This window comes from Sceloporus occidentalis, unplaced genomic scaffold, assembly GCF_023333645.1.
Source record: "Sceloporus occidentalis isolate IW3139 unplaced genomic scaffold, rSceOcc1.0.p SCAF_1, whole genome shotgun sequence".
Classification (NCBI taxonomy): Eukaryota; Metazoa; Chordata; class Lepidosauria; order Squamata; family Phrynosomatidae; genus Sceloporus; species Sceloporus occidentalis.
In genome coordinates, this window is record NW_028316981.1 from 307,491,675 (window position 1) to 307,513,783 (window position 22,109).

The following is a 22,109-nucleotide window of genomic DNA, read 5'->3' on the forward strand; positions in this document are numbered from 1 at the left end:
TTATGTATCTCAAGTAATTAATTCCTTTGTGAGTGTTGGAGAATGGCCTGGGGTGGCTGAAAACAGAAAGCCACTGCCTTGACTGCCTGTTGACCCATAAAATGGCCATTGAGTCCCTCTGCCATTACCTGTCAACCTCGACAGGAAAGGCACTAAAGAGTCCATGCTGTTGAGTTAATGATAGTCAGTGAGCGTGCTCCCTTTGCTGCATGGCTGGCTGGGGGATTCAGGGAAATGTAGTCCAAAATATTTTTCTCAAACTCCAGTGAAAAGATTTCTCTAGCTTTTCAGCATATCGAAGGCCTAGGATTTGTAATTTTGTGAGACAGCAGCATAAGACATTGTTTCTATTGTCGAACATTGTTGAGCCATAGCAGTTAAAGTGACGTCAAACTGCATTATTTCTAGTGTAGATGCACCCCTACAGAGGTGAAAGATTTATACGAACTGAAGAAAAACCAGAGTATATCACACCCCTACAGAGGCCTCTTTCTCTGGACATTTTCTCAAAGAGGCTAGACTACCACTTGCTGGGGATAGTGTAGCTGGATTTCCTGCATTCAGCAAGAGGTTGTACTTGATGATCTATTGTGTTTCTTCCAATTGAAGATTCTATGATTCTAAGAAAAGGATGAGAAGGTCTCAGGATGCTGGCTGATTTCTTAAGAAGTGCTATGATTCCATAGCTCTCCATGCAGGAACACAAATCTGAGAGAAAATTTGTATTACGCTTATTACCTTGCTATTATCTTTGAGAACCCAGGAGTAGGCTTACTTGCTCTTATTATCCAGAAGTTCCTTCTAACGTTCAATCAAAATCTACCCTCCTGTAACTTAAAACATCAGCCTTCATCCTACCTTCTGGGTAAAGGGCTATCCTCTCTTTGACAGCCCTTTAGATATTTAGAGTGCAGTCATGTCACTCCTCAGTTTTCTCCTAATCAGACTGAACACTCAGTTTCCTAAACCTTTCCTCATATCTTTTATTCCCCAGACCTCTTATCATCCTTGTTGCCCTTCTCTGAATCCTCTCCAGTCTGTCAGTCTTAAAATGAGGCACCTGGAACTGAGTGCAGTACTTCAGATGAGGCCTGACTACTGCAGAATATAGTGAGACTATTATTTCCTTTGTCTTGGAAATTATGATTCTATTGCAAGCTAAAATATTATTTGCCTTCTTTGCTGTATCATCACACTGCCGGGTCATGTTCAAGTTATGATCAACTATAATTCCATGGTTCTTTTCACATGCATCCTCAGCCACTAAGTGTTTATTTTATTTTTATGGCTTTCAATGTAGAATTTTGCATTTGTCTTTATGGAATTTCATTCTGTTAGTTTCATCTCAAGTTTCTTGTTTATCTAGATCCTTTTGAATTCTGTTCCTATCCCCCAGTTCTATTCCTATCTCCCAGTTTTGTGTCTCATCTGAAAATTTGATAAGGATTTGCTCCACCCCTCCATTGATAAAGCTATTAATAATATTTTTAAGTCATTCATAAAAATATTGAAGAGAGATGGTCGCAATTTGCTGTGCAGCCATATTGGCTTTTTCAGATGTTTTTCATTTTTCTTTTACCATGGGATTGTTTGTGACTGTTGTTTTTGCAACTTCAGGATCTTCCACTATTGTTGGGTGTCTTTTTCCTTTAACATGAGATGCCATCCAGTATTTCTCTGAACTTGTTGAAACCAGCTTTCCAGAAATCCAAGGTCTGTGTTTGACTATACTCTTTTTTTTTTTTTTTTTTTGCCCTTTCCCCCAATTGTGAATTCTAGCATTACATGGTCACTCTCCACTAAAGTACCAACTGCTTTGATTCCGGTGATTGATTCCTCCCTACTGGTTAGGATCAAGTCCAGGATTGTCGATCCTCTCATTCTTTTCTCTACCTTTTGAAACAGGAAATGATTTGCAAGGCACCTGAGGAATTTGTTGGACAGCCTGTGCTTAGCAGGTATCGGGATAACTGAAGTCCCCAAGAATCAACTACTAATTCTTGCATCTTGGAGAGTTATGAGATTTGTTTCTGAAAAGCATCATCCACCACCACTTCTTGGTTTGTTGGACTGTAGAGCCAGTGTGCTACAGTGGTTTAAGCATTGGACTATGGTTCTGGAGAGCAGGGTTTGATTTCTTTCTCGGCCAAGAAAACCTGCTGGGTGACATTGGGCAAGTCACACTCTGTCAGCCTCAGAGAAGGGCAATGGCAAATCCCTTCTGAAGAAACTTGCCAAGAAAACCCTGTGATAGGTTCACCTTAGAGTCACCATGAGTTGGAAATGAGTTGAAGGCAAAACAATGCAACAAATTGACTCTTACCAAACTTTTGCTTTAGTATCTCTCTCAAATCCTCTCAACTGTTCCACTCCGATCACTCTTATAGACTTCTGTACAAGTGAATTTGTCTTTAACATTATATGTTAGTTCCCTCTCCTCATCTGCCACATATGTTCTTCTCATTCATGCCAATTTGGGGGGGGGGGGGGGTCTTTACAGGTAGAATGAACAGAAATGCCCAATATATGTATGAAATCCATTCCTGTTTCTGGGTATTTTCCTCCACCTAGAAACATTCATTTTATTGGATGCTCTATGAAAACAAGATTCCTCACTGAAGTTAATGAAGATGCCAGAGAGCTCCGCAAAGAACCAATGCCTGCTTTGCTCTCAGAGAGAGAGAAGATCCATTTGCATTCCTGGTGATTCTTGCTGAGGAAGCCCAGTGCCAAATAGCAACTACAGATGATCTATTCCAAAGAAGACAATTCCATACCAGGATGTTTCAATTTAGTTTTCCTAGACAAGTTGCAAAGAAATTTCCCCTTTTCTCTCAGTGTGGGAGTAATAAGCAGATGCTTCCAATGGCTTACATGTGTCGTAATCTATCATATCTCGTGAAGTATGTACATTTGAGAGTATCAGTATTAAGATTTACTTCCATCCATGGCCCCAAGAGATATATCCCAGGGCTTAGTTAAAGATCATTGCCTCTATTCATCATCTCGTCACTGATGATTCCAGCATCTCTTTAATCTTTAGATGCTTTTGTCGGGAGCAAGTGCTCTTGTTAGCCAGAGGATATAACCTGGGAGAGAGAACTCTACTTGTGAGTTCAGTCTACTTCTGATGGAATGATTTATATTCAGGTGTATGTACCAGACACCTGTTCCACTAGTCATTCTTGCTGCTCTGTTCTGCACCTAATCTTGGTAGACATCATTGTAAGAACATACAAGTTGTATGTCTGAATTAGATCAAAGTGCATCTTATCCAGCATCCTGTTCCTGGTAGTGGCTAGTCCTACACCTCTGTGTACTCAGTATGGCCAAGGGTCAGGGATGATGGGAGCTGTAGTTCAACACAGAACTTGGGACACTTGATGTTTGGGGACCACAACTCACAGAAATCCCCAGGCATGTGTCCTGGAGATTTCTGGGAATTGAAGTCCCCAAACATAAAGCATCCCAAGTTCTGTGTTGAACTACAACTCCCATCATCCCTGACCCTTGGCCATACTGAGTCCCAAAAGTAACTTTTCCAGGTGCTGGTCCAACAACATCTGAGACGTTTCACACCTGTGACATAAGCCTTGTTTGCATGGGTTAAAAACCCTGTGCTCACTCTGCTGCTAGTGCTGTCTGTTTCCATAACACGCATCATCTGTTTCCATAACACAATGCATTTGACGAAGTAGACTGAAGTCTAGGAAAGCGCACGCTGCCAACTTCTTTATCTCAGTTAGTCTCAAAGGTGCTACAAGATCTCTCTACATACTGATTCTACAGACTAATATGGCTATATCTTTGAATTCCACAACACACAGTGACTTATGGTGAAAAACTAAACCCACTCATGAGCAAGTCACACTCTCTTAGCCTCAGAGTAATGGCAATGGAAAAAAAACTCTCTGCAGAAAGAGAACCCCATGATAGAGTTGCCTTATGGTCACCATAAGTTAGAAACAACTTGAAGGCACACAACCACCACCACAGGTTTCCCTGGTTAACACAAGTTTGTCCTGGAATTAGCAAAGTTGTGGAAAGCCCCGGCGCTTCTTTGAAACCTCACGTTCATGTTGAGGTTTTGTGATGTACGATGGATTGGGCCCAATTTGGGCTGGCTAGCTGTTTGCATGCCAAGCACGATACCATTTGCTTTCACCATGCTGAGCAGCATGGGGAAAGGAGATAGCCTGTCCCTGGAGCTGCTGCGTTCCGTATCTGCAGGATCTCTGTGGACGGTCCTCCTGGCATACCACTGTTTCTCCACATGGGACCATCCATGTGACCAATGAAGAGATTGGGCAGAGGAACACTCTGATTACATGGTGGAGTTCTCTGGAGACCCTCGCCATGGGATCAGGGGTCCCTCTACCTTCTCTTCATATTGGTTCTGGGAGTTATAGACCAAGACTTGAATCATCATCATCATCATCATCATCATCATCATCATCATCATCATCATCATCATCATCATCATTTTGTCTTATACCCTGCCTTCCCCCCCAAAAAAAATAAAGCAGAAGGAGACTCATTAGTACCAATTAGTCTCTGGCAGTGGTTCCCAAACTTTGGTCTTCTAGAGGTTTTGGACTTCAGCTCCCAGCTTTCCTTTTTTTATACATATATTTTATTTTTTAGTTTCAAATACCATTATAAAAGACATTAATGAAAGAAAAAAAATCACATATACATTTACAACACATCACATAACACAATGAAAATACACCATGTGCAACCTGACCAAACATACATTAATGAAATCACATCTCTAAACATCATTTGACTTCCTGAGTCCGGTCCAGGTTAGTTCCTAATATCTTATATCTATCTCTTCCGATTTTAAACCCAGTATCCTATATCCATCAAATAATTTATACAATCCCTTTTCACCTTAATTAATTAAAGTGAAATTATATCTCTTATACATTTCATATACCTTTCTAGTTTTTATTTCAAAACAAAAACCATATTATAATTCTATAGTCATTTTCTCTTACTCGTTTTCCTTCAAAAACATTATCAAAGGCTCTCAATTTTTTTTCTTTTTCTTTTTTGCTTTTCCCATGATTTCCACCTTAATAGTGATGAAAGCTTATCTGCAACAGCTCCCAACTTTCCTGACCACTTGCCAAGCTGCGTAGGGTTTATGGGTGTTGAAGTCCAAAACACCTGGAGGACCAGCATTTGGGAACCACTAGACTCTATGGGACTGAAATAAGTGCCAACAGAATCTATGGGATTGAAATAAGAGTAGACTCACATCCAGCAACACATTCAACAAATCTATACTTGTTGACACTAACCAACAGGATTTGAGTCAACCAAAGTAAACTTTTCCAGATGCTCTTTGTGTTTCTTGAGATTGGCATCCCAGGGAATCAAAGTTTCTCATAAATCCAACCGTGAATGAATCATAGCCTTTATATCCAGTTACCATATCAAGGTATGTGCTGTGGAGACAATGTATTTGATTTATACCCTGCTCTTCCTCATGGGAGCTCTGGGTGGCGAACAACCTGCAATTATAAATTAATTATGATATTATTATTTTTACATTATGTATTATAATATTAAAATTAATTTATAATTATATTAAATTGTAATGTATAAAATATATAATTATTCATTATAATTATAAATGATTATACATTATGTTATTATACTTTATTTATCTCACATTTTCCTCACTGATACATATTAAACTATGCACAGAGACATCAATAAAAATATATAGAAGTTATTTAAAAATGCAATTAAACCACCTATAGAATCTCAACTGTTTAGAAATCCATTAAAAGGCAGATGATAAAAATCAACAAGACAGCACCCCATTAAAGGCTCATTACAATCAATACGTAAAATAATCAATTACAAATGTCTGCTAAAGCACAATTAAAGCAATCCAAATATGCGGCTGGTGGGTCTGATGTCAGTGAGGTAGTGAACCTGTTCCAGCCTTTCGTCTAAACTCCGGTAGACCTATTCAGTGTGCTAAACTGCCATTCCCAAAATAGATTGGGCACAATGAACTAAAATTTGAACTAAATCCCAGAATTCATTTGCCACCCCAATGAGGCATGAGCTGCCATTGCAAGAAGTAATAGACCAACCAAACTCTTGCTTATACTTCTAAAGCCTTTATGCAAAGATGTGTTTTTAGCAGGTGTTTGAAAGACAAAGAATGCATCCACGCTGGTAGAAATAATGCAGTTTGATACCGCTTTAACTGTCCTGAAGCCAGGCCCCAGCACTCTTTGGCAAAGAAGGCTAAAGACCTTGTGAAACAACAAATCCCAGCATTCCATAAGATGGACCTAAAGCACTTAAAGTTGCATTATTTTTACAGTGTAGATGAAAAGTGTGGGGAACAACTGGATCCCTGACAGAAGGCTGCTGACTGGGGCAGTTTATAGGAAGCCTATTATGGCATTGCTGAAGCAACTTCACTGGCTGCTGATCCATTTCCTGGCAGAAATCAAAGTACTGACTATGACCTTTAAAACCCTACCTGGCTTGGGTCCAGACTATTACAAAAAAAGGTATTTTATTGTTTGAGCCTGCCCATGCTCTAAGATCTGTAAAGGAAGGCTTTTTCTTGGTCCCACAATCCCAGGGATGTCTAGTGAGGACATGAGAGAGAAACCAGTGAGATATCATTGGTCAATGAGACATGTTCAAAGTAGTGTCACTTTTTCTAACTGTGCTATTATTATTATTATTATTATTATTATTATTATTATTATTATTATGCATTATTTATATAGCACTATTGATTTACACAGCACTGTACATACAAACAATAAAATAGATAAAATAAACCTGCCCATGGCGTACAATCTAATAAATAATAGCATAATACATATACATAATATATAACAATACAGGAAAGGGTACAATAAAGTAAAGCAGGCAACAAATTAAAAACGTCAAATAATAAATAATAGTCTTGCAATGCCTGGGAACGCTTCTCTGAACAGGATAGTCTTCAGCTCAGTTTTGAAACTGGTTAAAGAAGTGATGACCCATGTTTGTGGGGGAAGGAGGTTCCAGGAGTGAGGGTCAGCGAGTGAGAAGGGACGAATCCGGTATGGAGCAGAGAAAATCCTAGGCTGAGACAGCAGACCTTGACTACTAGAACAGAGGGCATGAGTGGGAAGGTGAGAAGAAAGAAGGTTAGATAAATAAGGAGGGGCCAGCCCATGCAGGGCTTTAAAAGTCTACAGCAGAAGCTTATACTGAATATGGAAAGAGAAGGGGAGCCAGTGAAGGGATGATAATAGAGGAGAAACATGGTCAAAGTGGCGATTGGATGTAATAATGCGTGCAGCTGAATGCTGGACTGAACTTAAAGGATGGAGGTGAGAGAGAGGAAGCCCTGCCAGAAGGAGGTTAAAATAATCTAGTTGTAAGAGCATGGACCAGAGTCTTGGCAGTAGAGGCCGAAAGAAATAGATGGATTTTAGCAATTTTGTAGAGAAAGAATCTACAGGCCTTGGCTGTGGCCTGGATCTGGGGGATACATGACAGAGAAGAATAAAAAATGAAATTAAGACTGTGGTTGAATAGAGATGTCATCAACAGAAACAGAAAAGGAGTATTGGAGAGAGGGCTTAGGTGGAAAGACAAGAAGCTCCGTCTTGGACATGTTGAGCTTCAAACGAGAGACAGCTGTAAGACAAGATGAAACTTGCTGTTCAAGCCCTAGAGAAAGGGCAGGGGGTGGAAAGATACAGCTGATAGGAAAAACCAAAAGAGCTGATAAATTTTCTTAGGGACAATGTGTAGAGAGAAAACAAAAGGGGATCCAAAACAAAGCCCTGAGGAACTCCAACAGATAAGGGAACAGAGGACAAGGTCTGACCACTCGTGACCACTGCACAAGATCTATTTGACAAATAAGATCTAAACCAGTCAAGAACAGAGTCAAGAACCCAAGGTCAGAAAGTATGTCAACTAGAAGACCATGATCAATGGTGTCAAAGGCCGCAGACAAATCAAGAAGAATGAGAACAGAGTAAAGGCCATTAGCCTTCCCCTGTAAAAGATCATCCGAGATCTACTATATCCTGTCTAGAATCATAGAAATCTCAAGGTCAAACCACCCGCCATGCAGAAACACACAGCAAAGCACCCCCATCCAGCCTCTGTTTAAAGACGGCCAAAGAAGGAGACTCCACCACTCTCCAAGGGAGTGTGTTCCACTGTAGAACAGCCCTTACTGTCAGGAAGTTCCTCCTAATGTTTAGATGGAATCTCTTTTCCTACAGCTTACATCCATAGTTAGAATTATAGAATCATAGAGTTGGAAGAGACCACAAGGGCCATCCAGGACAACCCCCTGCCATGCAGGAACTCTCAATCAAAGCATACCCGACAGATGTTCCAGGTCCTAGTCTCTGGAGCAGCAGAAAACAAGCTTGCTCCATCCTCAATATGACATCTCTTCAAATATTTAAACAGGGCTGTCATATCACCTCTTAACCGTCTCTTCTCCAGGCTAAACATTCCCAGCACTCTAAGGCACTCCTCATAGGGCTTGGTAATTTCCAGGCTTTTCACCATTTTGGTTGCCTTCCTTTGGAAAAGCCCCAACATCTCAACATCTTTTTTGAATTGTGGTGCTCAGAAGTAGATGCAGTATTCAGGTGAGGCCTGATCAAAGTAGAATAGAGTGGTACTATTACTTCCCTTGATCTAGACACTATACTTCTGTTGATGGAGTCTAGAATCACATTGGCATTTTAAGCTACTGCATCCCAGTGCTGAAACATGTTCAACTTCTGTTCTACTGTAGTCACTGTCATAATGTTTTACAGGAGCAAATTCCTTACTTCCAGCAAACAAGAGTCCCCTTTGAAACATGAACTGCAACACCCAGATGACCACACTTTCCCTTATTGCCTTTCCCACCATGGCTTTGCCCAACTGTAAGTGTGCAAGCAAACTACGACCCTCCTCCCAAAGATATTTCTCTGCAGAGGAGACAGTGGTTTGATTTATGATGGGGTGGATTATGCTGCTTTCCATTAGACCAAAAACTTTTCATCTCTAACCTTTAAAGGTGACCCATGGTGAAGAGAGTGTCATATTTAGCTTTTATTGAGAGTTCAGCTTTCATGAATGTTTTATTGTGGAGGTAAATATCACATTCTCTTAACTTATTTACATCCGGCCAGCATCACAGAGGGCTTGTCAGCATTAAATATTAATTGTTCTCACTGGAGAATCTATGCTTTTGTCAAAAGTGATGCTGCCCATGTATTTCAGCCCCCCCCCCCCAATTCCATTTTGGCCTCATGTATTCAGAAAGCAAATGATTATTATTCCATCATCCACTCGTAGAAGGACTAGATGAAGATGATCACTGTATTACTCATTCAGTGCGGCTTTGAGAAGGCATTCCTTTTCTAAAATTCCTCTTGAGCTGATGCCATACTGCAGAATTAATGCAGTTTGACACTGCTTTAACTTTCTTGTCTTCATCCTGGGAAATTCTGGGATCTGTAGTTTGTTTTGGCACCAGATCTCTCTGGTAGACACGGATAAATATATTAGAAAACTACAAAGCCCGGAATTCCATGGCAGTCTAAGTGGTGTCAAAGTCCATGAATTCTGCAGTGTAGATGCAGCCCACAAGATTAGAATGAATGGAAAATGCATTCACAAGACTGGGTGGAAATATTTTCCTGTTCACAGAAAGGCATGCTTTCTGGGTTCTTTGCCCAGTTTGCAAGTGGATCCAACCAACCAATGAAGCCCAGCACAAGCATTTGCTCTCTTTCAAGGCTGACATGAAAGAAATGACAAGTCTGTGTCAGGTATGTATGTGGGAACACATCACAAACAACTTTGTCATTTTATAAACAAGTCGTTTTCTATTTTCAAGGATTTTCATGCAATCATGACCATTAAGAATTTAGATAAATTTGTGAAGTCGAAGGCTTTCATGACCAGCATCCATAGTTTTTTGTGGGTTTTTCGGGCTATGTGTTTCACCAGCATCTGTGGCTAGCATCTCTGAAGAAGCCAGCCACAGATGCTGGTGAAATGTCAGGAAGAAACTCTTCTAGAACATGGCCACATAGCCTGAAAAACCCACAAAAAAATTCAGATAAATTTATTCCATAGCTTTTTCAGTCTAGGGTATTCTAATATATGCCTTTATTGATTAGTGTCTTAATATGTGAATGTAAATCCTAACAGGGTGAGCACAAAAAATATACAACAATATCAGTAGTAATTGTGCTTATGTTAGTCTTTATTGCTTCTAATCCCCCCCCCCCCAACAATCTTTTATAAGAACCAGTGTGGTGTAGTTTGAGTGTTGGACTATGACTCTGGAGACCAGGGTTCGATTCCCTGTTCGGCCATAAAACCCACTGGGTGACCTTGAGCAATGGGGAAGGCAATAGCAAACCTCCTCTGAACAAATCTTGTTAAGAAAACCCCATTAAAGGTATGGTACCACAAGTTGGAAATGACTTGAAGGCATACCAAACCAAAAATTATATATATATATATATATATATATAGGTTCATATATAGCTATAGCAAATACTTAATAGTTTTCTAGCTCAAGTTTTTTTTTGTTTTTGTTTTCCAGTGGTTTTGAGGTGGGTTCTGGGTTTCATCCCTTCCTTGTTCTTTAGCCCTGTAACCAGGCCACACATTAGTCTTCACTCCAAAATAACTCCAATACCTTGGATTTCCTTCAAGAGAAAACTAAAAGACAGGGTTGGTTTGCCAGCCCACTGATATGGAAGCCACAAGCTGCAACTATGAACTACTCCATTTTCTCTCATCAGAGCCACATCTCTTACCACTTCTTTCAGTCTCAGAGCTGGGTCTCTCTTCATTGCATTTTGCTTTACTCAGTGTAAAAAAAAGGTATCTCTTTCCAATCCGTTACATTTTGGAAGTTGTGGGGCAGGCTATGATGTTTGCCAGCATCCCTCTGTATTATCGATCGAAAAACCTTTTGTGTTTTTCTCCCCCCTACCATTTAAAGAAAAAATTGATCTCTCATGTTGGCCCTTGATCCCTCTGGAGATTAAGGTCAAGGTTTATGCTCTACATTTGTGACACTGAAGCGATCTCTTTAGACACAAAGGGGGAAAGCATCCTAATGGAATTTTTTAAACATCCAGTCCAATCCAATCCATTGACAGGTCTGCCCCAAGAATGGAGAATATCAGGGACAATCTGTCCTAAACATTGCTTGTCAAGACCTTCAACAGCAAGTGAAGAGAACAGGATGATCTATCTTTAAAAATGACTCTTTTTTGAATGCAAATATAGATCTTGTAGCACCTTTGAGACTAACTGAAAGAAAGAAGTTGGTAGCATGAACTTTCATAGACTTCAGCCTACTTCCTTTTGGGAAGATAATGGGCTTCCATCTGTTCTACCATCTTGGTTACTATCCAGGACCTTTGTCATTCTCTCTGCATCATGGGAACTGCATTACTCTGTCTCCCTAATATGGCATCAAGTAATCATGTCTGCCAATTTGAGCTGCTGCCATACTGCAGAATGAATACAGTTTGACACCACTTTAACTGTCATAGGTTCCATCATATGGAATCCTGAGATTTGTAGTTTCTCGTGGCACCACAGCCCTCTGAGAGAGAAGGCTAAATATCTCACAAAGCTACAGATCCCAGAATTGCATAGCTTTGAGGCATGGCAGTTAAAGTGGTGTCAAACTGCATTAATTCTGTAGTGTAGATGCAGTCTTGGAAGGCTCAATAAGACAGGTAGCTACTGCTCTGCTTAGTTCCTGCAAAGTCATACTTGCGACCTCTCTAATAGAGTCCATCAATCTAGCATGCAGCCTTCCTCTCTTTCTATTTCCCTTTCCTAGCATTATGATCCCCCCCCCCCAATGAGTCATGCCTTCTCATGAGGTGTCCAAAGTATGACAGTTCAGTTTAGTCATCTTGACTTTTAGGGAGATACCTGCCTTGATCTGCTCTAGGACCCATTTATTTGTCTTTTTGGCTGTCCACAGGATACTCAGCACTATTCTCCAGGATCACACCTCAAATGCATTGATTTTCTTCCTTCTTTCTTAATGGTCCAGCTCTCACATCCACACCTGGTAATAGGGAATACAACGGCTTGAACAATTCTAACTTTTGTGTCAGTTGTATATCTTTGCATTTTAGAATCTTCATATATGTGCTGGATATATTTTAAGCCATTTGTGAAAGAGCAGTAATTAAGCTTTGATGGAAAATTATGAAAAGAAGCACCAAGTGAAAGCTATTTATGTTGAGTCTTTCCCTTACATTTTTGGTTGTTACTGCTATTTGTAGAAAGCACCAATTAGTTAATAGTAGGGTCATAAGGCTCTAGAAATGTGTAATCTGTTTTTTCTTGAGCTTCTTGAGAGCTTGATAACTTTACAGTTTCTAAAATTTTTCCCTAGTTGAGGATACTTTCCCCCTCCCATTGGCTCTGTCTTATGGTCACCCTCGGACCTTTCCTCATCAGTTACCAATAGCTGTATATTATAACACCTTCATATTATTTCCAGAACTGAAAGGAATATGGCCTTGCATACCAATTGCTGGGGATTGCAAGAGGAAAGATAGGAACTCATGTGGTTTGGCCACTGTAGGGACAAAATGCTGGACTAGATGGGCCTTCAGTCTGACCCTGACCCTGCACTTCTTGGAAGGCCAAATCCCCATGACGAGCTCTGCCACAACTTAATGAGTATTTCCTTCCTAAGACTGATAGTAGACAGGCAAAGAGGGTCTAATTATTTGAACCCTGGTCTCCAGAGTCATAGTCCAATGCTCAAACCACTACACCATGCCGATCCTCTCTCTTTATGAATTCAAGTTCCCCTTCACACATGATTGTACTTTTTGGCCATGGTCCATGTTCAGTTCATAGATCTGTTCAAGTGGACTTGTGCAACTGTAACTGTTGCATGTATGTTTGCACAATCCTGGATGGTTTACAACCACTCATCGGGCCTTTCAGTGTACCATTTGATTCAGTGAAATTGCAGAAACAGCAAACACATCCAAAGATACATGAGTAGTTGCACAATGTTGATTTTCAGCAGGAGGGTAGTTTAGCATATCTACTACTTAATTATGTGAGCATGGATTTTACACAATGCAAGCGTGATTTAGGATTTTGGTGATCGTGTTTTATAATGGACACTGTGCCAGAGACAAACAAGACTAATCTGAATTTGAATCTGCCCTAAATAAACTGAAAATAGAATTTACCAAAATCTACTATGTGTCAGAATTCCAGGCTAATGGGAACATACATACAAAGGAATCATATTTTTAAAATGTTCTAACCTTTGCAATCTCCTCTTAGGCCTCTGTTATAGCAGAAAGAGCAAAATATCAGCGGCTAATCTCTCCATTAAGTTCCAGCTACCTCTTCCCCAAATCATGCTCCTGTGCTTGTGTTTAGACAAATGTAGCAGCTTTCAGAACCATTAAAGGCTCAGTCCAAGAGGTAAGGATGATTATCTTATCCTTGTTGATGTCTGGAACTGGGAAGGTTGCTGTCAGCTACAGTCTTTAGGTGACCTGTTATTTAATGCAACCTGCAAGTGCAGGGATTACACTATCGGGGCTGAGATTACTGTGCTTTTCAATATTATGTTATTAGCAAACCTGTGAGTGGATCTGAAAAGTGTGATAATTGTCCTAAGCCATTTCCTGGTGGGGGGCATGGTTTAGCCTAGTTTCAATACGTCACTGATTCTTAAAAACAAACACAAACAAAATAAAACCCAATCCCATTTTAACTGTCCTCTCTCTTGTCTGCTCCTTGCAAAATGTTTTACATTTCTCAGGACTGAAAATCAAATCATTCATTCTGGCCTTGTGGCCCTAAGCCAATTGCTCTCTAATTTACCAACCAGTAAATAATCCCTCTAATTAAAATAAATCTAATCCATTTTCCACAGGGTCAAGCCAGCTTTTTTATGCATCCTTTTGAAGGAAGCTTTGAATTCATGAACTCTTTAGACCTTTATGGCAGATTTGTACCTCTCATTTTTATAGTGTGTTTTATTGTCCATTTTTGATTATATATGCCTAATGTTCCATCCTTTGTTGGAAAGGGCATTATAAATAAACCTCCTCCTCCTTCTCCTATCTGCTCCAGGTTTTCATTTGAACTTTTAAAGGAGTTATCCTGGTGCAGAATCATATCCCAGGGTCCTATCTCTTGGATAGCTTTTTTAAAGCTGAAACCCAGAGCAGATTCACCATTTCACTGACTTGGAAGTTCCAGCTGCCATTGGTCTCACTAGGATGCTAGCTATCAGAAAGTGTTCAAGAAAGTAGAAGATATATTAAATGGAGTCTTCTGCAAAGAGGTCTTCATGGTCTTGCTAAAGAGTGAAAAATCCTTCAACTTGCCCATGCTCAGACTGAGCCAGTGGACTCCCTTTGCCTTTGTTCTGGATTTCTAGAAGGTTGGTTTCCATCCTGTTCCGGTCTCAGAAATCCTCTCTCTTTCTGTCTCTCTTTGGAAAAGCCTTGTATTAGCTGCATATTTTGGTAAACGGTGTGACATCTGTGAACGGTTTTCTAATTGCCCCAATAAATCAGTGTGATTGGAAAATTCTTGAGATTTTTATTGGGAAGGAAATTTACAGCAATTAAAACTAATTAATTGTGAGTTTCTATATTCATCTGAGAAAGGTTTCTGATGCACTGATCTATTTCACTGCTGTCTCTAAGAATGCAACCTCAGCAGGAAGACAGGAATCCACTGATTTCGGGACTGTGTGGTGCTAATGATAAAGGGCTTTGCAAATTACAGTGTTTTTTAAAAAATGTATACAAATACTTCACTACTGGCAGTTTACATGAGGGCTGGCACACTGCATGGGATAAGATAAGACTCATAATCCCCGAAGTTCCCTCAGCCATAAATTAACTGGGTTGCCTTGGGCAAGCCAGTATTCTCCATCTCAGGCACTTCTCCTGAAATGTAGTACCTGTAGTAATACTATTGATCTGCATTGCAGGGTTGTTGCAAGGATGATGACTATGAAGTGTTTTGAACATGATGAAAGTGTTAAGGTACCATCCCTTTGAGGGGAAAATGGTGCAGCCCTTGGCTGGTATGCCAGAAAAAATAATCCACCACAGAAACCGCTGTTACCAGATGTTTCCTCTTCTGAATGGGTGGCACTGTCACAATGCCAGACTTTTCTCAGCAGAACTGGGAGTTGGAAAGGAAGAATCCCTTGTTGTGGAAATCTCTTGGCTGATTGTGGCATGGGGATGACCCTGGGTTCTTCAAAATAATGCCTGGAGGCTTCTTATGTCTGTGTGTGTGTGTTGCTGAAGGTGGTATCCAGTACCTCCTTGTACAATACCTTTTCCCTGTCTGTGCAATGGCAACTTGAGAGAGCCTAGGCACATCCCTTCTGTCAAACAGAAGTTGACTAGTGATGGAAATGTGACACCTTCTGTCTGCTGTTGTGGAGTTACCCCAAATGGAGCCAATAGAAAGGGATACTTACTAAAGCGGGGTGGAGGCTTCTCATCCCAGTACCATTTGGTTGAAGATTGGTGGTGGATTTACTCTGTCCATTGCGTTGCGAAAATGCTTTTCTATATGACAGTTCAAAGTGCTTTTGAACTAATGCATTTACGTGTAATGCCATGGCTGTTAGGGTTTCTTTTTAAAGAGGAAAAGGAATAAATCTTCTCCAAATCAGATAATCATTTTAAAAATATCTGCCCTGTGACTTACATTGCTTTTATTCATCACACTCCACACCAGGGAGGGATGTGAGGTTGGGGAGACGGGCTGTGGAAAAATAGAAAAATATGCCAAGCCCATGCTTGCATCAAAAGCAAAAATAATGGGTTGAAAGTACTTAAAAGCTTATGGGTAGGAAAACTTAAAACTGGATGGATTCAGCTCAAATCCTATCAGATTTTCTTGGTTCTCATAAACCTTTAATCAGCTCCCAGGAGGCATATTTGCTAAACATAAAACAAGCGATTAGAAAACACACAAACTACTGGCATTACACTAGCAAATTGGGAGCTTTTGACTTCAGACTGATTTAAGAATGAGACTTTAGGAGTTGAACTAGATTCCACAAAGAAGACAGGGCCTGAAACTGAACATCACAGTCTTGGAATTAAGTTTCACTTTCCCCATAATATCTAGTTGAATTTATTGATACTTTTTTGTGTTAGTATGCAAAAATGATTTGGCAAATTACAAACACAAGCTAAGATTCTACATCATCCTTGCACAGTAGAAATCTACTGCTCACATAGTTGCAGTAGTGCAACACTCTTCTTCTGCACACTGACATTATGCAACTGGCTGCATAATCTACAAATGTGCTACACTGGAGACACTGAGTGACATCTTCCTAGGAAGGGCAATTGCATGTATAACAGTTACTGGGAGAAATATAGGACACTGCACTTGTGCTCTAAAAATGAAATGCACAGATATCGGATGGGAAATACCTGGCTTGAGAGCATTACACGTGAAAGGGATCTAAGAGTCTTAGAAGACCAAAAGCTGAACAAGAGTCTGTAACGTGATGCAGCAGCTAAGAAAGCCAATGTAATTCTAGGCTGCATCAATATGTGTATGTATAATATCTAGATCGAGGGAAGTTAATAGTACCACACTATTCTGCTTTGATTGGCCTTCACTTCAATACTGTGTCTAATTCTGATCACCACAATTTAAGAAGAATGTGGATAAACTGGAGCGTGTGCAGAGGAGGGCAACCAAAACGGTGAAAGGTTTGGAAACCATGCCCTGTGAGGAGTGACTTAGGGAGCTGGATATGTTTAGTCTGGAGAAGAGAAGATTAAGAGGTGATATGATAGCAATGTTTAAATATCTGGAGATCATATTGAAGATTAAGAAAGCTTGTTTTCTGCTGCTCCAGAGATTAGGACATCAGGGACGTAGCCAGGATTTTAGGAAGGGGGGGTCCACACTAAATGCCACCATTATAATGGGGCTTGGGCGCGGTGGCACAGCAGCATGCACCATTCATTTTTCTAATGCAAGGGGGGGTCTGGACCCCAAGACCCCCCCCCCCGGCTACGTCCCTGAGGACATGAAGCAGTGAATTCAGACTACAGGGAAAGAGATTGCACCTAAACATTAGGAAGAACTTTTCATGATAAGAGCTGTTCGACAGTGGAGCACGCTGCCTTGGAGAGTGGTGGAGTCTCCTTCTTTGGAGGTCTTTAAACAGCAGTTGGATGGTCATCTGTCAGGAGTGCTTTGACTGTGTGTTCCTACATGGCAGAATGGAGTTGGACTGGATGGCCCTTGTGGTCTCTTCTAGATCTATGATCCTATGATTCTATACACTTGAAGAATTCTGCCTACATAACTGTAAGCTGAATACAGACATTATGCCATGGCCAAAATGTACAACTGCATGGATACGGAGACTTACCATTGATCTTAAGGCTGATTGCTTTCATGTTACCGGAGTGGTGAATTCAGGGGTCAACCAAAACTGTAACTCAAAAATAGATACCAAATGAAACCAGAGACCTATTTATTAAATACGACAAATAAGATTGCAAAAAATGATGAGTGGAAATTGCAGATGGTTTTTATAAATGATTACTGCAGCCAGAATTTTATTGCCACAAAAGTGGAAATCCTCACAACGGCCAACCATTGAAGAATGGCTTTTAAAGCTTATTGAAATGGTAGAATTAAATAAGTTAACAGTGTATATAAACCACAGATCAACAGAAAACAATGAAAAGGATTGGGCTGTGATGATAGGATATTGTGAAAAGATAAAGAACAATTGAGGGTTTTTAAGACAAAATAGGAGAAAATAATATATTGAGAATATTGCTAGTATCCTTTTGATACACTTTTAAGACATGAAGAAATTGACGAATATCCAGAAATTAATGAAATAAGAGTATCAGATCCCAGGGAAACTAAATGGAAGTTAATTATGTGTGAATGCAATAGCAATGGTATTATTTTGTTGTGTTTTTTTCTTTGATGTTGTATTATATTATAGTATGTTTGTATATGGTGTGTAAGATATGTCATGTATGCTATTTTTATAAGAAAATTTGTAAAATAAAAAGGGAAAAATTGCTCATGTTCATGAAAATAAACTTTTTTGCATCCTTATATAATAATAATCCAGGGGTCAATCAAAACTTTAGAAGATTGATCTAGTTAGTCTTCCCTCCCCTTCCCCTTCCCCTTCCCCTTCCCCTTCCTTCCTTCGTTCCTTCCTTCATTCCTTCCTTTCTTCCTTCCTTTGTTCTTTTTTTTTTTTTAGGATATAGCTCACCAGCTTGGAGGAGTTCCTTTAAAATTCAGGCTAAAACTCAGAGTGGATTCACCATTCCCTTCTAATGGAAGCCACCTACTTCCATTAGAAGGGAAACTGTACTGCCTGATACCTTTCAGCAGATTGGGAAGAGGAATGTATTCCTTGTGTTATCCAAAATGCCAGGGTACTGAGAGGACACCTACAATCAATGTATAATAGGGGAATTTTATTACAATGAAAGCTGCCAAGAGGGAGTTGGGCAACTAAAGCAGGTCTCAATCCTCCCCAGATAGATCTCAAAGCATGTGCTGGTTTGTAAGGGAAAATATAGTCCTTGAAAAGAAGAAGAAAAATAAGGAGGAGGACAAAGAGGATGAGTCTGAATCATCAATGGTCCAAAATTCCTATCAATAACACTTGGTAGACTATGAAGCCAACAATCATGCTTGTATTTGCCTCCAAAAGCAAAAAAGGGCATATTTTTCTAAAACATCTGGACTGCCACAGAGACAGCCCTTCTCTTGGTGAAGGTAAATCTAGCTGACTGGTCAGAAGAAATTGAATTCTGAGCTGTTCAAAATGTCCTGACATCATGACGATGAATAATTTGTGTCATCTTAACATGCATTGAGATTTCCCCAATTTATAATTGTTGCCATTCAAAATTAAGATACAAATTCAGAACCTGAATTTAAAGTGTAAAAATATGCCAGTTTTCTCTAGATTTGTTGACATCTCTTCCATTTTTTTAAAAAAAATCAATTGGTATTTAATGCCAGACCTTATGAGATGTTAGTACAAATACACTGTGTATCACCAATGAAATCCTTTCAAGTACTAATGTAATTGCATGTCTGCTCAAAAATTAAATAAAATTGCACCTTGCTAATTTAATTATGTCAGAGGCTAAATATGTTTGTGATTCAAATTTCAACGCTTGTCAAATACCAGCAGTCAAATATCAGATATTGAACTCAAATATCATAGGATCCCCAATAAAGATTTTAAATGTCCCACAAATACTGTAATATACCGAAAACATACAGTGAATATTTGATACCAAAATGATACTAATTTTGAAGTAAATTTGGAGAATAAATTAATCTGGCACATGCTAGAAGCTGGTCATGTCTTTCATATGTGCCATGGCTCTGAAATAATTGTTTTAGGTCTCATTAAAAGAATTTTAGAAGGTTTTGTAGTTTCACTGTCTTGTACTGTAAGTTGTCTGCAAGAACTCTTCCTTGAGTATTTGGAGAAATTGTATAGGATTGCATTATCCCACTGCCTGCCGCATTTCTCTGTCATAAGATAACCTTATAATTCCTAATGCTCAATGTCTGCTGGAGGATTACCGTTTGCTAATGTAATAGAATCGGTTGTGGACTGAGGCACGGAAGAAATGGGAGAAGAAACCAATATTTCAAGTAAAATAAGTCAGAAAACATATTTCGACAGAAATGTCCCCCCATTCCCCGAACTCTTGTTCTATTAAAAAGCTGTTTTCCTCCTTCCTTTTACACATATCAAATTTTTATTATACATTACTATTCGTTCATCAAAAGATATGCTTGTATTCTGGTTTCTGGAAACATCATCTGTAAAAGGTACTGTTTCTGCAAAGCTGTGAAACACTTCCTTGTGGTGTATGATGTGGGACTGCTGAATGATTACATCTTTGGGGTTGCATATGATGCAAAGATTAATTTTGTGTTAGAAAGATTTGTAGTTGTAGTTGGACATGTTCTGTGGTGAGGAATTTTACTGAGGGTCAGCACTGTGTCACCTTGAATCTTGCTTTGGGGAAAGGAAGTGGGGGATAAATAAAGTTGACAACAACAGCAACAACGTCATCCTGCCTTCCTTCCTTCTCCCTCCCCCCGCTGCATCTGCACTGCATAAATAACGCAGTTTGACACTTTAACTAGAATCCTGGGATTTGTAGTTTGTTTTGACACCAGAAATCTGTGACAGAGAAGACTAAACATCTCACAAAATTAAAAAAAATCCTAAGATTCCATAGGACTGAGCCAAACTGCATTATTTCTATAGAGCAGATTGGGGCTTAATCTTTTGTGTTCCTTTTTATTGTAATCATACTTTTAAAAGCCAATAAAAGTAATTTTTTAAAAAGGCAACAAAGCGCACAATGCGTTTCTGTTACAAAGAGTAAGGACTAGAATTCACTTGGAGAGTTACATATTTGGATTTATATGAGCAGGAACTGGAATTGAGCCATTGCATAATGTCCATACTCAGCCAGGGGCCGCCCTTACATACCTACAAAGGGGAGCCAATGAAGTGACCAATGTGGAACAGGATCAATAATCAATGTGACCGATGTACAATGTGACCGATGCACAACAGGATTGATGCACCACAGATCCAATGCACATTGGGATACTCTTTTTTTCTTTTGTTTCAAATAACATTATTTCTTAACAAAAAAAGACAGAAAACAATAACAAATACAAACAAAAACAATCTAAAATACACATCCTTAAAAACCAACTTCAAAAATACAAGGTCATATGGGATGTAAAAGGGCAACATTACATAAAAACAGGGATGGACTCAGAACACAGAGATACCTTCTTTGCACCAGTTCAATCATCAAAAAGGAATCATATTACAAAGGGAAACCAACTTCTGCTCCAATGTTGTTGAGATAAGATATAAGTGGAGACCATCGTTCTTCAAAAGGCAGAGCAAGATTCCACCCCCACAACCTTCTAGATTGATCAATGAGCTTTTCCATAAACCAAAAATTCCAAAATCGAGACCACCAATCAGTCATATTGACCTTTCCAGTTTTCCAAGCCCTGGCAATTTCAATCCTGGACAATGCCAATAAAAATGCAACAATATCTTTATTGTGTAATGCCTTGTTTTCATTAATAAAAACTGAAAGCAATAGAAGTTCTGGAGAAGGGACAATTTTTTGATCAGTGATTTCTCAAACTAAGGCGGGATAAAGACTACCTCTTTGGGGCAGCCTGCACCCACCCCTTTCCCCAATGGGTCAGGGCCTCAGCGGCCACAGCGGCAGCCCCGGAGGCCCCAATCCGCCGCTTTTCCAGGCATTGGGGAAGCAGCAAAATGCTGCTTCCCCACAGCCTGGAAAAGGGGTGTCCTTGGGGCTTCATGCCCCAAGGACACCCCAACAGTGGCGGGGAGAGAGAGAAAGGGACCACTCGGCCCCTTTCTCTTCCTTATCACTGGCGTGGCTGTGTAAAGGCCATGCCAACGATACGTGCGGCGAAAGGAGCTCCATTTCGGAGCTCCTTTCGGCGCCACTGAAAGGGCACCACAAGCGCCCTGTAGTGGCACCAGCACTTAACAGCCGTGCCCTGCCATTTGGACACGGCGTGGCAGTCATGTCAAAATGGAGGCACCCATCTGTACAGGGCGCTGCCATTTTGATGTACGGAGTACGTGCTAGGGTTAGGGAGCGCCTGTAAAGGATGCTCTGAGGCAACCCTAGCATGTACTCAGTACATGCTAAAAGGCCCATCTGGACAGGGCCTAAATTAACTACTGAATGCCAAAATGCAAATGCACTTGGACAATCATACCACATGTGCAGGAAGGTACCTCTATTACTACACCCTCTCCAACAGCACGAGGTGGGGTTCATAGTAGTGCGTGCAAGTTGTAGTGGTGTGAGGTCCCCAGCTTCAACACAACACTGATAGAGCATGAGGCTCACTGTTTTGCCCCTGAGGATGCTAAGGACACTGAATGGGTGCAGACCAGAGAGAGTTCGAATCTCAACCTGTGACAATGATAAAGAGAGATTTGTGAT

At 40.1% G+C, this 22,109-nt stretch overlaps 1 long non-coding RNA gene across 1 annotated transcript in view; it reads left to right on the forward strand.

Moving 5' to 3' along the window:
• LOC149324206 (uncharacterized) overlaps nt 1–22,109 on the forward strand; it is a 135,841-nt gene that overhangs the window by 68,794 nt on the left and 44,938 nt on the right. The gene's annotated exons all lie outside the window — the stretch shown is intronic.